This window comes from Electrophorus electricus, chromosome 11 (genome assembly GCF_013358815.1).
Source record: "Electrophorus electricus isolate fEleEle1 chromosome 11, fEleEle1.pri, whole genome shotgun sequence".
NCBI classification, from domain to species: domain Eukaryota; kingdom Metazoa; phylum Chordata; class Actinopteri; order Gymnotiformes; family Gymnotidae; genus Electrophorus; species Electrophorus electricus.
In genome coordinates, this window is record NC_049545.1 from 22,089,104 (window position 1) to 22,105,574 (window position 16,471).

General features: G+C 39.2%; 1 non-coding gene across 1 annotated transcript; it reads right to left on the reverse strand.

Moving 5' to 3' along the window:
* Positions 1 to 9,205: 9,205 nt before the first annotated feature.
* On the reverse strand, positions 9,206 to 9,287 carry trnas-uga. Its single transcript has one exon. It is a non-coding gene; the product is annotated as a tRNA-Ser (tRNA).
* Between the last annotated feature and the right edge of the window lie 7,184 nt (positions 9,288 to 16,471).

Genomic DNA, 16,471 nt, shown 5'->3' on the forward strand with positions numbered 1-16,471 from the left:
ATCATGGGACTGATTGCTCAGAGACTTTAAATGAACTGCAGTGAACTGAAAATGAAATGAAATGCATATTTACCTTTTGTTAGTACTAAAAATACATGTTTCTAAAACATAATATAGGCTAGAGAGCACAGTTTGTATTTTATTTGGTTGTTGCATTCATTTAGTCCTCTGAATATATACACTAGGTGTAAGGTCCTTGTGTGTCACTGTTTAATCTTGGGCATGTACGCTCTGTAGAAAGACTTGTGGGAGAGAGGAAAACTCACAAGAAATGTCTGTGTACAAATGTTTCTATATACTAAATGTTTCTGACCAAAATGGTCAAGCCTTGACCAAAATGGTCAAGATGTGATGATGAGTATGAGGAAGGACACCAACACCCTGCCTAAAGAGCTGATAATGTCCTCGGAAGTCAGATCCAATGATGATGACACCTGCTCTTACAACGTCCTTCTAATGACCTACAAAGCACTGAATGGTCTTGCCCCACACTACCTTAGCAAACTCCTAAAAACAGGAGGGAAAACGGAGCAGTGCCATGATTTCTATATGGCATCTGGTGAAATGGGCTTTTTTGGATATTAAAAGCAAACAAATAAACAAAACTCTATTCTTGATGCTACTCCATTGTGTGTGTGTGTGTGTGTGTGTGTGTGTGTGTGTGTGTGTGTGTGTGTGTGTGTGTGTGTGTATAAAATACACCAGCAACATTTAAATGGTCTTTCCTTGTGTTTCCCGTCTTACTACGTTCACTTCTGTCTGCTGGTTTTCCCATCACTCTTTTACAGCTGTACAGTTTTCTGATCATGTCTGCTTTTAAGCACATTGAGTAAACATCCACAGTGTTGGCCAGAAAAGGTCAGTGAACACTTAGATATAAAAATGTACACCCTGGGGTCTGTTTCAGAATGTGGGTTTATTGAAAACCCAGTTGGCTTAGAGTTGAAAGAAACTTAGGGTTTTCTGTTTCTCAAAGAGGGTTTGGTTGACTGGGCTCACTGCACAACACTGGGTCTTTGCTATTCATTTAATGGGCTATTTATTTTTATCTGACGGATGAGCAGCCAAGACAAAAATGATGCTGTACCTGTAACCCTAAATCAAAACCCGCACAAAGGAAAATGTTTTTAAGATCCAGATTTAAATAATCGCACAAAATATGGAGCAGTCCCCATTTATAGGATGTAAAAGATGTCAAAAACAGAGACGACTGTCTTAGAACAGCAATCTTAATCGCTTCAAAAATGAGGGACGTGCCAATAGCAGTTTTCCCGCACGCACTGCATCAAGCAGAACGCATGCCAAGAGTTTGGACTTATTCATCCATGCAGTCTGTACTTCACGTGTGGACTTGCTATCCAAAATACATCATTTTTTCTTTCTTTTTTCCATTTTCATTTGATAAAACTGTGATTGCATATGAGGTAATGTAAGCCTACAACATTTGTAATTTGCAGGACAACCTCAGCCAACTGAATGTTTGCTGTCTAACACTGAAGTTTGAATATCTGACAACAGTTATCCAGGCTTGAATATCTCAGTAATTAGAAAAATAAGTACCAGAATGCTTTATTGTTTTATTTGAAATATGTGATTTAAAATAAATGATCTAATTGTAAGTATTTAGCTGGAAACTAGAGTTATATTATACAGTATATCATTAGGTTGATTAGGATTGTAAAATAGTAGCTAGTGAGTTCCGTCCCACTCAACGATGCACACCAGGTTGTGGATGAAGGGGGTTTCCTTTTATTTTCCACACGATAACAACTTCAGCAACCACGTTTAATTTCACTGAGGGGTCAGCAAACAAGCCCACAGCAGGTATGTCTTGCTCTGCCATGCACCTCCCAGTAAATGTTACAACTTCTTCCATAATAAAATATATAAATAAAAGAAAGCTGTGGTTATAAAAATTAACAGCACCCTCTAGCGATGTACCTCAATTATTTTAAGATAACTAAAACATAGGTAGGTTAAAGCACCGTTAGCTTGCAGCTAGAACAAAAAATGCTCAGTGAGGTAGAACAACAAAAGCCTGAGACATTAGTGACACTGTTTGAAGCACATGGCCACAACACTGACATCACACTGACATCACAGCATGACAAATACTGGCTTTCATCAGTCTTACTGTATGATAAACACTACATATGTTCAAAGTTACAGTTTAGGCATGGGCATACACACTCAGCCCTTTAGTTTCCTGCATGCTAAAAAATAAGTTTTTTAATGTTAACATTTTAACTACTAAATTCTTTTATAAGATATTCTTTTAAAATGTTCTCTTGTTCTGCTTTAGGCATGTTGAATAAGTTGGATAAAAACTGCCAACCAGCCTGACAACGCATTAATGTCAGATGGTGTATGTCTGCCTGTTGCATTATTTAGCTTCAAACACTAGGTGACATTACAAGATTTTAAAATGTTTTCGGGTCAAAGAAAAGCCAAGTAATTCTCTGTACTTTCATAAGGTGATCTGTGATATATAATAGTAGAATTTGAATGTCTCTGTGATGGGTGCAGAGTGGTGCAAGACTGTTTAAAAGCATAAAGGTTTAGAACTTTTCTGAGGAATCTTAAGATCCTGGTACAGAGAGCTTCCAGACTACTGACCAGGAGAAAAGCAGATTATTAGAAGGACAGGTGAGATTTGTTTTTGTTTTTTTGTTTTTTAAAAGAGAAGTCCAACTTCTTAATAAAGGGTTTTTTTACTTGTCTACTGGACTCCTTCATCCTCTTCTTCTTCCATAATTACTGCCAGCAATCTATATATAATAGGCTGTAATAAGCAATAACAGATTTTTCTCCAACTTCTTCATAATGGATCTTGCCGACACCTTGTGACACACACTGGCTTTCATCACTATTACTGTATGATATAAACACTGTACATATGGTCAATGTCACAGTTTAGGCATGGGCACACACACACAGACAGACACACACTCACTCACTCACACACACACACAAGCCCTTTACTTTAATATCCTGTATGCAGGCATGTTACCTTCTATTCCACCAAGCACAGAAGTAACATCGTATTCACAACATGACAAATATAAGTGCTTTGGAAATTCAGCATAATATTTATCCCTTACTTTAATTCGTTGAAAGGTAGACTGGAAGATATGCAGATGTACAAGTAGCAGAGGGGATTACTGTCACACTGGTAGACCAGCTCTCAAAGTTTGTTTTGGGTTGCCAGATCTTCCAAATTTCTTATCTATTCTAGTACCTATTATAAAGTGTGTATTCCCAAAATGATCCCTCATACCTACCCTTGTGCAGACCTTGGTAGCGCTGCTTGTCAGTGGGTTCAGTAAGACTTTTATAAATGGTTCCTTGCTACTAGAAGCAATCTCAGCCAGACTAACAGGCATGGAATTCATGCAGTGTTACAGTTTGCTTCCATGACAGCAGGAGTACTGCTCCAATTTCAGACAGGCAAGTTGCCAAGCATGCCTTGAGGTCTTTTTCCAACTTTGCCCACATTTGTCCGAGGTTGGAGTTGGAGTGGATGGAGCTTGAGGGCTGTTTCCAGCCGTGTCAGACTCCACTGCTCTTCCTCGTCATCCATCATCCAATAGACTTCTACATCTACTCCTGCTTTTTCTTTTTCAGGTATCTTTCTGAGTCTCTTTTGTTCACTCTCTCATTCACCCAACAAAATATCAGCCATCAACTCTTGGTTTCTGTTTACATTCTTCTTCATCTTTCATTCTCCCTCTCTCTCCCTCTTTCTCCATTTGTCTCCCCATTTTCTATATTCCCTTTCTTTCTCTCTCTCTCTCTCTCTCTCTCTCTCTCTCTCTCTCTCTCTGTCTCTCTGTCTCTCTCTCACTCTCTCTCTCTCTCTCTTGCTCAGGGTGTTCTGGGATTGAGAGGTTGTTCTGGAACTCTCCTACCACTGGTGGTGGCAACCAAGATAGATTCATGAGGACACACACACACACACACATACACACAAACACACACACAAATTCAGTTCAATTCAATTGTGCCAAAGCTTTAGTGAAGAAATTACTGCTAACAATGATAGTAAGTACAACAATAATATAACTACAACAACTCCTATTACCAATAAACAATAATAATAATTATAATAATATAGGGTGTAAATATAGGCAATGGTGTGGTAATTTGGCAGAAATTCAATTTGTCTTTTACTCAGGATATTGTGTTTAGTAAGGAATTTCAGAAATCTAGAATTTAAAATGCTACGCTGCACATTATCTTCCCCAGGTTACTGTTCACACGGATGGCTCTGTAATTCTTAGTGTCGAATTTATCTCCGGATTTACAGATTGGTGCTATTAATCCTTGGTTTCAGATTTCAGGGGAAAAAAACTCCATTCAGGTTAAACAGTTTTAGAATAGCCAAATGAAATTTAGAGCTTGAAAAGTTTATCATTTTATTTAGTACACTGCCAGGCCCACATGCCTTCTTTGATTTTAGTTTGTTAAGTTTCTCCTGAAGTTTCTGCTCAGTAATTGAGAAGTCTAATGGGTTTTGATCAGCCAATTGTAGCACCTCCAGTTTTTGCTTTATAGGATTTTGTTGAAGATTTGCATTTGATTCTACTGTCTGGAAGAGAGTTTGGAAATTGTTTGTCCAAATGTCCCCATTTTGTATTTCCAGTTCTTCCTGATCTCTTTTTTAAGTTTATTCCACTTGTCCAAAATTGACCAATTATCTTTTTTTAGGTTTGGGTTTTGATGCACCCTTTTGTTTTAATGTTGGTTTTGCTGGTGTCTTTTCTAAGAACACATTTAGATGTTTTACTGCCAGATTGAGTCTTGTATACTTTGAACACATGTGGTGTCCAGAAAGGCATCTAAAAGTATTTGAATTTAGGCAGTACTGATTTCTTTCTGGAATTGTTCTGTGCTGCTTTGGGCCCATCTGTATGGTCACCTAGTGTTGTACAGCTTACTGGGCTGTGCGTGTGCAGTGTTAGTCTCTGTCCTATTCATGAACACAGCAATCTGGCTGTGATCAGACAGAGGGGTTTGTGGTTTAGCAATGAATGCACTGAGAGAGAAATGATCTAAATTTGTTATTACATAATCTACCGTACTATTCCCAAGAGGTGAGCACAAAATGTATCTTCTTAAGGAGTCCCCCCGTGTCCTACCATTGACGACGTACAGACCCAGACTTTGACAGAGCTGCAGAAGTTCTTTTCCATTTTTGTTGATTACATTATCATGTTTTTTTCTGTAGGGGCAAAAATAATTGTTATTTATACCAGATAATTTGTTTGTATTCTATTAAATAAGTTTTTTGTAGAAATCCATTACAATATTTGTTTGATGTCACACATCTCAATAGAATTTGGTGGTGTTTTGGTGGCTTCAGCACTGTGGGGCGTGGTCCTGGTACAGATTTGATGATCTGGGGGTGTGGCCAGGCTGATGTTGGGCATGGTTCTGGTACAGAGGCGCTGATGTGGGGTGTGGTCTGGCTGCTGTGGGGCATGGTCCTGGTAAAGAGGTGATGATCTGAAGGTATAGTCAGGCTGTTGTGGGGGGTGGTCCTTGAACAATTTGATTTGTTTATTTTATAGAGCTTCCAATATTGAATATATGAACCTGGAGTTTGGTACCCCATTACTCCGAATTCCTACAGTAAAAATGACTATAAATCATGCCATGGGTACAAGAGGACGTGTACTTCAAGAATCTCCTACAGGGATCTGATAGCGGTTTGATTTGTGTATTCAAGTCGTGATATACAGTGAACCGAATAGACATTTAAGAGGATTTTGCTATCCCATGACTCCAAAGTCCTACACTAAAAACATTTCAACATCATATGTTGAATATGTTGAAAAGTGTTCTCCAAGAATGAGAGTGAGAAGGATGAGAAATAGCATGGAAATATTTGGCACTCAAGTACACAGAATCCACAGTAAATTGGTACAATCAAATATGCTTTGGCTCTGTAGATGGCTTGTGTCAGGCTGTATGTAGTACATACAATACATGTTCTATATATATCCAGCAGTAATGATACTTGCTCTGGCAGATTTGAAGATGGCCCATGAACCCACTGAAAGGACTGCGGCAGCATGTCTGAGTGAAGTGAACGATGGATATGACCTGTACAGATCAGCCATGACCAAGCGGTGGCACTGTGTGGCACCTGCTTCACCAGCCCTGAAAAGGGTCATCAAAGACACCAAACCAGGTTTGGATGCAAAGCAATCAGCCATCTTCCCTCTAGGGCCAAGAGAACACGAGTGGCTTGTGAAGTGTGCAGCAGGACAGCAGGATCAAATCTGGCAGCTTCTGCTCCAGCACATCAAGCTGGCAGAGAGGAGAAACTTCATGTCTGGTTTCACAGCACTTCACTGTGCTGCTAAACAAGGAAACAGTGAAATGATGCACAAGATCCTTCTTCTTTCACGGCAAGGTGGGCCAGGGGTTGACGTAAACACCAAGAGCTACGATGGCTACACCCCACTACACATTGCTGCTATTCACAGGCCCGAATCAGTCCTGAGTGTTCTGGTGCGTGGTTATGGTGCCAACTGCAACATACGTGACAACTGTGGCAAAAAGGCCTATCAATACCTACACAAGGACGCCTCACCCAAGGTGTGAGAGATGCTCGGAGACCCTCACGCTGGGGATTACAAGACATGAGCAGCACTTTTCTGATCCGCCCAAAAGGTTCAGCACTTTGAGTAAACTATTTCAGTCCAAGCACTGAAACACACTCAGATGCAGACCAAGATTCCACTCAGCCTTGCAGCAGCTTGACCAGCCTTGACCAAGATGAGGAGAGGATAGATTATACATTCATTTCCAGAACGTTCCCCTACAATTAATGAACTTCCCCAGTGAAATAGCATATTCTGAAACCGACATTTTCTCTCACTTGTCTTTCACTCTGATTTTGATTCTGTGATCAGAACCTTAAGCTGTGAATTAATTAATTTGCACATGTGTATGTGTATTCAAGAGCATGAGTGTATATATATAGTGTAAGGAATGGACATTTAAGAGGATTTTTCCATCCCATTACTCCAAATTCCTACTGTAGAAATGACTGCAAATCACTTCATGGGTAGAAGAGTACTTGAACTTCGAGCATTTACTGAAGTGATCTGATAACAATTTGATTTGTGTATTTTATAGAGCTTCAAGTAGTGATAAATATTGAACCAAGTAGACATTTATTTTACCATCCTACTACCTTTTCAAAAGTGCACAATTTTCTTTCACGCATGCTGGATCTGCAAGCATTATCCTGAAAATAAGATCTAACCCAGTTAGCAATTTTCCTATTGCCATGATGTTGGCCACAATTAAGAACTGAGCTCGGACCCACATGAAAAAGTGAATGACGCCCAAATCTGGCTCATAATCTGAATAAATTTGTATCATAACACAGTCAAACTTCCAAAAGGAGTGAGCCAAGTGCAAATGAACCTTTCTGTGCCTCACACAGCAATGTAGTCTACGTGACACACAGGTATATGCCGTATTTTGCATTTGTACAAGAATTTGAAAAGAAATACACCGACATTGTAAAAAGCACACCGACAATGTTAAAAGAGGAGAATGAAGACTGGGTCAACATCACCAGAATATGTTTAAAAAACTTTTTGTTGCAGGCAAACTGATCCAGAATATTTCAAAACCTGTGAAGGAGTAAATCTCAGTCAGTATCTTTAAATAAACATCTGCCAGTCATCATTAAAGTAGATTAGATTAGAATTTTCTACATGGACGAAGCACAATGACTTGAAGGGTAGTGCTTGATAACTGTCCATCTTGACTTTGGATTGTACATTTTCTCTCTTGACTTGTCTCGGGACTTGAGTGTCAAGTCTTGAGGTGTACTTGTTACATTCACATTTATATTTACGGCATTTAGCAGACACTCTTATCCAGTGCGACTTACAAAAGTGCTTTGTCATTTACTCATAGAATGCACCCTAGCCATTACAGTAGGTTAGAGTCCAATATACCAATGATCTAGAATACTGTAGAAAAAAGGGATCACTGCTGTTGCCAAGAAGTACAAAATGCATAAGGTCTATCTTAAACAATGATAAGTGCAATAAACAATAAGTACTAAAGTTTGTTAGACAACATCAGTATAATAAATAATACCCTACAATAAGTGCTAATTTACTTAGTCAATATAGGAGCAGGGTCATTTGTCATTTAAATATTCCATGAATAGATGGATCTTTAGTCTGTGTTTGAAGACTGCAAGCAACTCTGCTGTCAGGACAGCAAGTGGAAGTTCATTTCACCATCTGTGAGCCAGGACAGAAAAGAGTCTCAATGCTCGTCTTCCATGAGACTTGGAGCATGGAATTTCAAGCCGAGCCATACTTGAGGTTCGAAGCACTCGAGGTACGAATCGGGCTTTGACCATTGACTCAATGTATCAAGGGGCTGGACCATTTTTGGCTTTGTAGGTGAGCATCAAGATTTTAAATCTGATGTGTGCAGCTACTGGAAGCAAACGAAGGGAGCGCAGCAGCGGGGTAACACGTGTGAACTTTGGAAGATTGAAGACCAGTCATGCTGCTGCTACTACTGCTGTTACTTGCAAGTACATCATCTTGTTAGTGACTTGTGGTGGGTGGGCACTGGAGTGAACAGTGTAATAGCTAAAGTGTTATAGTTATAGTTAAAGAGAAAAGACGGAGCTGTCCCTGGAATGCTGGTACAAGACATGAAAGAGAAGCATAGGCAAACACCACTGCAATTTGCATGTGAGAAATAGTCTTCCAGAATTTTCACTGAGCTAAGATGAATGTCCAATAGTTGAAGAGTTTTTACATGCCCTTGACATCACGGAGGTAAGAAGGATGTGCTTTCTCAACTTCATGAAACAAGACACTGCTATGTGGCAGGTAGATCATTCAGGAAAGGGTCTGGGAGTGCAAGCTCTCCCCACTGGTGGCATGATGTCTCAGCAGAAATTACTTCAAATAAGCAACTGAATTCTCTATTCTGCAAGAGACTACATTGGAGTTCCACACCAACACCTTAATTCCTGGGCCATCACAACTTATGGACAAAGCAGCTATTTCTGCATCAATTCCTAGGACTCCTACAGTTTCCCTGGCACAAAGTTGCAAATGGCATGGCAAGTATATGCGAAAGGAGACCTAGAGGACACCGTATACTCATTCTTCCAGTAAAGGAATTAGAACAGAAACACGTCATCTCCTTACGCTGCAAGCAGGAGTCGAACCTGCGCGGGGATTCCCCATTGGATTTCAAGTCCAACGCCTTAACCTCTCGGCCATTGCAGCTGTTGCATACTTTGGGCACTTGTGGGTTATGTCCTTGGACTTCTTCAAGCTCAATTATTAGTCCCCATGTGTCATTGATTCAGGGTTGCAAATGGCCTGATATGCAAATTCAAAGAAAGGACTCTCCCGAATGGTCTGCTCACTATTTTAGCAAGCTAATGTCAATTCCAGATAAACAGGTGCTCAGAAGCTTGTCAGAGTATTAGACTGATGCACTACCTACTACACTAATGTGGCCTCCAAGGTCTTCCACGTGAAAACGTGGGACGGCTCAAGGTGGCTCACCAATTTTGCATGAACACTGCTTTTGTTTTTAAAAAATCACACCTAGCTGATATAGGTGTCATGTAAAGTTTTCACTGGCATGCTGTTAGTACAGGTGGGCAGAAATGCAAGTCAACAAAGATGAAACTTGCACATTGGAAATAAAGTAGTGCAGGATATCGCTTGACCTAAGTTGAATGTTGACAAGAGAGTGCAGCTCAGGACATTAATTTGCAATAGAATAATCAGACATATTGCAAACAGAGTCAAAGCCAAATTTGATAAAAATGCTGCATATGACATAACTCATAGTGTAGACCAATCTCGTGTTTATCACACAGGGATAGCCAAAATGCTTTGAATATTTTGCATTTTTACAAGAATTCAAAAAGAAATACAAATCACAAGCCAGCACACTGACATTCTTGAAAGAGGACAATGAAGACTGGGTCAACATCATCAGAATGTGTTTAAAAACCTTTCTGTTGTAGGCACATTGATCCAAAATACTTCAAAACCTGTGGGATGAGTACATCTCAGTCAGTTTCTTCTAACACACATGCATCTGTCCTTGTTAGTATAGTAAATAGTATCTCTGCCTCTCAGGCAGAAATCCTTGGCTTGATTTCCCGACAGATGAATCAAAGCTGGTGACTTGGCACCCTTTTTAGGAATGATAACATTGAATCCTACACCCACAGTTGCTCTTGATTTTTCTACATAGATGAATCAAGACACTAGCACATTGTGGATCAATAGTTTGATAAAGCACCTGGGAGAGAATTTGGTGCCCAGTGGCGACATTATCTCTAAGCAGACATGACAAAACATGCATACCATCAAGGCCAAGACTGAAGAGCATGGAAAGATTTTGTCAATTTCATAAACTACATCAAATGCTTTGCTGGTGTCAAATATTGCAATGACATTAAATATTGTGACTTGACTATGACTTGAAGGGTAGTACTTGGTAACTGTCCATCTTGACTTTAGATTATAAATATTCACTTATGACTTGTCTCGGGACTTGATTGTCAAGTCTTGAGATGTACTTGTTGCATTTACATTTACATTTATGGCATTTGGCAGATGCTCTTATCCAGTGTGCAGCTGATAAACTAGGTTTTGATCAAAGAGAGCCCACTGAGTTTCTTAGCCTGTGAAAAACACATTGGCAATGACTTGGCAAAATGTATGTGCAACAATGATTTGACCTAGCCATACCAAACTCAAGAGCTTTAATCTAGGCATATTGGACAGATGGATCGCACTGAGTTTGAAAGCCCTATCTTTAAAGTTGGTCATATGGCGACCCTGTCCACTTCTCTGTATAGATAGACCTCATGTTAAGGTAAGCATTACCATAGTAAATTCCTTAAAATGTAACAAGCCAATTCTGGACCTGGAAAGTTTAGTTCCAAACAGAATGTAAAGCAAGTGCTAGATGAAATGCAATTTTTCAAGAATCTTAGAGCCAGCTGTATACTCTGTGAAAGACTGCATCACCAGGACAGGAAGTGGGCACTCTTGCTCTTTCTTAAGTTGGACATCCCTTAGCAAAAATTTTTAAAAAGAGTGAGCATGCTCTCACCTCCACCAAATAGTTGAAGTCAAAGTGGGCTTGTCTGGGAATTGAACACAGGACCTCTGAAGTGAGAATTATACCCCTAGGCCAACAAGCCATACTTTAGCTCAGTATAGCCTTTTTTTTGACTGGGTAGTGTTAAGAAACAGAATTGAGGTGTTTCTTTCAGTTGTTTTACTCTTCCATGAAGCGACACTAACATATGGTGCAAGACACCTGTGGATCCAAAGTAAGTATAAAGAGCTCGTTCCCGATTTGAACCCGGAATCTGTCACACCCTAAGCAAGAATCATACGCCTAGACCAACGAGCCCATTGCATTTGTTTACCTTTGGATTTTTGTCTCATGTCCACATTTGGACACCTTCTGCTCAATTGCGCATTCTTGACTTGTTACAATTTTCATTTTATTAATTTAGAGTTCTTTTGATGACTGATGACTTTGCAACATTGCAAGGTACATACTTGACAGGTATTATTCCTTGTCATTGATCTACCACTAGAAACAATTCAAAACATGTTTGCAAGACAATTAATTTGATTTGTGAGAATGGGTCAGTGTATAACAATGATGCAACAACATGCCGGCATGTCATTGAAGGCTGAGGGAATGCAAGCCATCTGCTCTTTGTGACCTTCCACATGCTTAGCTACCTTAGGCATTCTTGAGAGACCTTAACATCAAAGGTAAGGTCATTTCAGCCCTTTGCTATGTTTTTGGCTCTACTGTTGTTCCACCACAGCTGACTTTACTACTTCACACAAATGGTACTAAAAAATGTGTCGGTAATGGGTACGGAAGCACAACCCAGTTCTGGTCCCGTAGTTCTTCCACCCTACAAAGTCTAGTTGCAAGTCTAATCTAACGTGAACGATACAGCATAGCCACTGCATTGACAGCATATTTTAAATAGCCTGTGAAAAAAAAAATCCTAAATCTTGCACACTAATACTTTCAGGTCGCAACAACAATCTTGCTGGCTATAATATTGGCCGTGACCAGATGGAGCATTCCATGTGTTGCCAATGATTCAGCAAAACACACTTTTTAAAAACCACTCAGGAAGCCTGCATGCCAACCCTTTAACATAACTCCACCAAACTCGCTGGCTATAAACTAGACCTTGGTCAGAGAGAGCTCACTGACGTTCTTAGCCTGTGAAAAACACATTGGCAATGACATGGCAAAATTAACTTTTAAGAAAACCGACAATGTATGTGCAGCAATGATTAAAAATCACTGATGGAGCCTGCGCACCAGCCCTTTAAATAGCTCTTTGGGTCACCGCAGTCGTTAGATGCTTCCAGTTAGACCACCTAAAAAAGGATTGAACAAAGAAAATCGCTACTGTAAACATTGACATATATAACAAACAGCACAAAATCACACATTCCAATAACTTTGATCTGATATCGCATAGGTTTGTAGAGAATAGTCCCACTTGTAATATTATAAACCTTGGGCATTCCAAACAGTAAAAAAAATTACAAATCATGCAACCCTGAACAAATGTTAACCAAATTTAAACATACAACAATGCAGTAGAAAAAAAAAGGTTCTTTAACAAGGAGATTTTCACCAAAGAAGAAGCCATTCTTACTTCCTAGTGTGCTTCTTTTGAATATGTAGAACACAGATTACCTAAAACAATGTCACAGTGTTGAAAATGATAAAGTTGTGAAATGCCTGCAAAATGGGTTCAGCGCAACCTGCTGGTCAGAAAGTCTCCAGCCCCTTATATAGAGCAGAGCGAGACATAGCTGCTTTGGGTAGGTTCATATCCACGTCATATCCCAAGGTTTGTCTCATTATTTATTATGTTGAGTCTCATCTTTTGTGGTGGATTTCACCAATTATTTCTAATGTGGATACATTAGTATATCATTATAAGCAATCTGAGATGTAAAGCTAAGTGAATCACACATGCAGAATTTCTAACAATAACCTGTTTTGTATAGGCTGGCTAGCTGACCATTCAGTGAAATTAAATGTGGTTGCTGAACTTGTTGCAGGTGGGTCAATTTAATTTGACTTAATTGTGTTTCATTTTTAATTCAGCCACGTTCCATGACGCATAAATTAATCTGAGAATATTTTGTTCTAGCTGCAAGATAGCGCTGACTTATCCTAGCTATACTTTATATTTATCTTAAAATAATTGAGGTTCATCGCTAGAGGGTGCTGTTATTTATATGTTTTTTTTGGATTATTGATCAGGTAAAAACTAAAATGGATGAGGTGGACTTTTTCTATGTAGCATATGGAATTTGAGTATATGAGTGAATGCTACTATGTAAATGTATAAGAATATGTAGATAAGATTATTATGAGATCATCCTTTATAATCAAACAAACAACTACACTATATGATTGTATTAAACAGCTACATGCAAAATCATCCTGGCTGACGAGGTTTTTCCACAATAATGGCTATTAGAATTGTCTAAAAAATTTGTTTCTGTAACAGATAGACTGAGTCAAGGATGCACGTGACAAGCCATTTTTCTGTTATCCAAAAACAATCAGAAAACATGGGTTCATGTACATTACCTTACTGATGTATATTTTAAAAGTATTCCAATACACAGATTAAATTTTAGTAACTGATAAATATATTTGACCTAGTGGATGTGTACTAGAAAATAAGAATCGTGACAAAACAAACCGATAGGTTATTGGCGCATGTATTTCATTTGAGGTGGTGTTGTATTCAGGATATGGAGTCAATCTGACTCTGATGAGGAGTGGAACTCTGTAGCCCAGGTAGTTGTTCCAGCATCATACCAAATACACATATTATCACTAGCACATGACCATCCCCTGTCTGGACACCTAGGTATCAGAAAAAAGACAAAACAACAAATTCTACAACATTTCGTTTGGCCATCGATTAGAAGTGATGTTGGACACTGCCGTTCATGCCTTACATGCAGTGAAAACCAAATCAGGTCATTCCGTCTGTTCCTCTGTGCCCCATTCCAGCAGTTGGTGAGCCCTTTGAAAAGGTGTTGGTTGATTGTGTGGGCCCTTTGCCAAAGACCCGTTCTGGTCATTGCTACCTATTGACTATAATGTGTGCTGCCACCACGTACCCTGAGGCTATTCCCCTTCGATCCCTAAAATCGAAGAGCTGTTATTAAATTCTGCACTACCTTTGGATTGCCCAAAGTTATACAATCTGACCAAGGCATGAACTTTATGTTACACCTGTTCTCCAAGATGACAATTGAACTTGGTATACAGCACCAATTCTCCAGTGGGGAAAGCTTGCACTCCCAGACCCTTTCCTGAACGATCTACCTGCCACATAGCAGTGTCTTGTTTCATGTAGTGGAGAAAGCACATCCTTCTTACCTGCGTGATGTCAAGGGCATGTAAAAACTTCTCTTCCATGTCGTGTACCAGCATTCCAGGGACAGCACCATATTTTCTCTTTAACTATAACTATAACACTTTAGCTATTACACTGTTCACTCCAGTGCCCACCCACCACAAGTCACTAACAAGATGATGTACTTGCAAGTAACAGCAGTAGTAGCAGCAGCATGACTCGTCTTCAATCTTCCAAAGTTCACACGTGTTACCCTGCTGCTGCGCTCCCTTCGTTTGCTTCCAGTAGCTGCACACATCAGATTTAAAATCTTGATGCTCCCCTACAAAGCCAAAAATGGGCCAGGCCCTTGATATATTGAGTCAGTGGTCAAAGCCCGATTCATACCTCAAGGGCCTTGAACCTCAAGTATGGCTCGGCTTGAAATTCCATGCTCCAAGTCTCATGGAAGACAAGCATTGAGACTCACAGATGGTGAAATGAACTTCCACTTGCTGTCCTGACAGCAGAGTTCCTTGCAGTCTTCAAACACAGACTAAAGACCCATCTATTCATGGAATCTGACAAATGACCCTGCTCCTATATTGAATAACTAAATTAACACTTATTGTAGGGTATTATTTATTACACTGATGTTGTCTAACAAACTTTAGTCCTTATGCATTTTGTACTTCTAGGTAACAGCAGTGATCCTTTTATTTCTACAGTATTCTAGATCATTGGGATATTGGACTCTAACCTACTGTAATGGCTAGGGTGTATTCTATGAGTAAATGATAAAACCCTTTTGTAAGTCACACTGGATAAAAGTGTCTGCTAAATGCCTTAAATGTAAATTGTAAATGTAACAAATACATCTCAATACTTGACACTGTAGTCCCGAGACAAGTCAAGAGTGAAAATGTACAATCCAAAGTCAAGATGGACAGTTACCAAGCACTACCCTTCACGTAATTGTCAAGTCACCATGTTTAATGTCGTTACAATATTTGACACCAGCAAAGCATTTGATGTAGTTTATGAAATTGACAAAATCTTTTCATGCTCTTCAGTCTTGGCCTTGATGGTATGCATGTTTTGTCATGTCTGCTTACAGATAATGTCGCCACTGTTACAATGTGAATGTAACAAGTACATCTCAAGACTTTACACTCAAGTCCCGAGACAAGTCACAAATGAATAAATACAATCCAAATTCAAGATGGACAGTTACCAAGTACTACCCTTCAAGTCATTGTGCTAGTGTCTTTATTCATCTATGTAGAAAAATCTAATCTAATCTACTTTAATGACGACTGGCAGATGTTTATTTAAAGATACTGACTGAGATTTACTCCTTCACAGGTTTTGAAATATTCTGGATCAGTTTGCCTGCAACCAAAAGGTTTTTAAACATATTCTGGTGATGTTGACCCAGTCTTCATTCTCCTCTTTTAACATTGTCGGTGTGCTTTTTACAATGTCGGTGTATTTCTTTTCAAATTCTTGTACAAATGCAAAATACGGCATATACCTGTGTGTCACGTAGACTACATTGCTGTGTGAGGCACAGAAAGGTTCATTTGCACTTGGCTCACTCCTTTTGGAAGTTTGACTGTGTTATGATACAGATTTGTTCAGATTATTGGCCAGATTTGGGCATCATTCACTTTTTCATGTGGGTCAGAGCTCAGTTCTTTATGTGGCCAACATCATGGGTATAGGAAAATTGCTAACTGGGTTAAATCTTATTTTCAGCATAATTCTTGCAGATCCACTGTGCATGAAAGAAAATTGTGCACTTCTGAAAAGGTAGTAGGATGGTAAAATACTCTTAAATGTCTACTTGGTTCAATATTTATCACTACTTGAAGCTTTATAAAATACACAAATCAAATTGTTATCAGATCACTTCAGTAGATTCTGGAAGTTCACTGTAGAAATTTGGAGTAATGGGATGGAAAAATCCTCTTAAATATCTATTCCTTACACTATATACACACACTCATGCTCTTGAATACACAT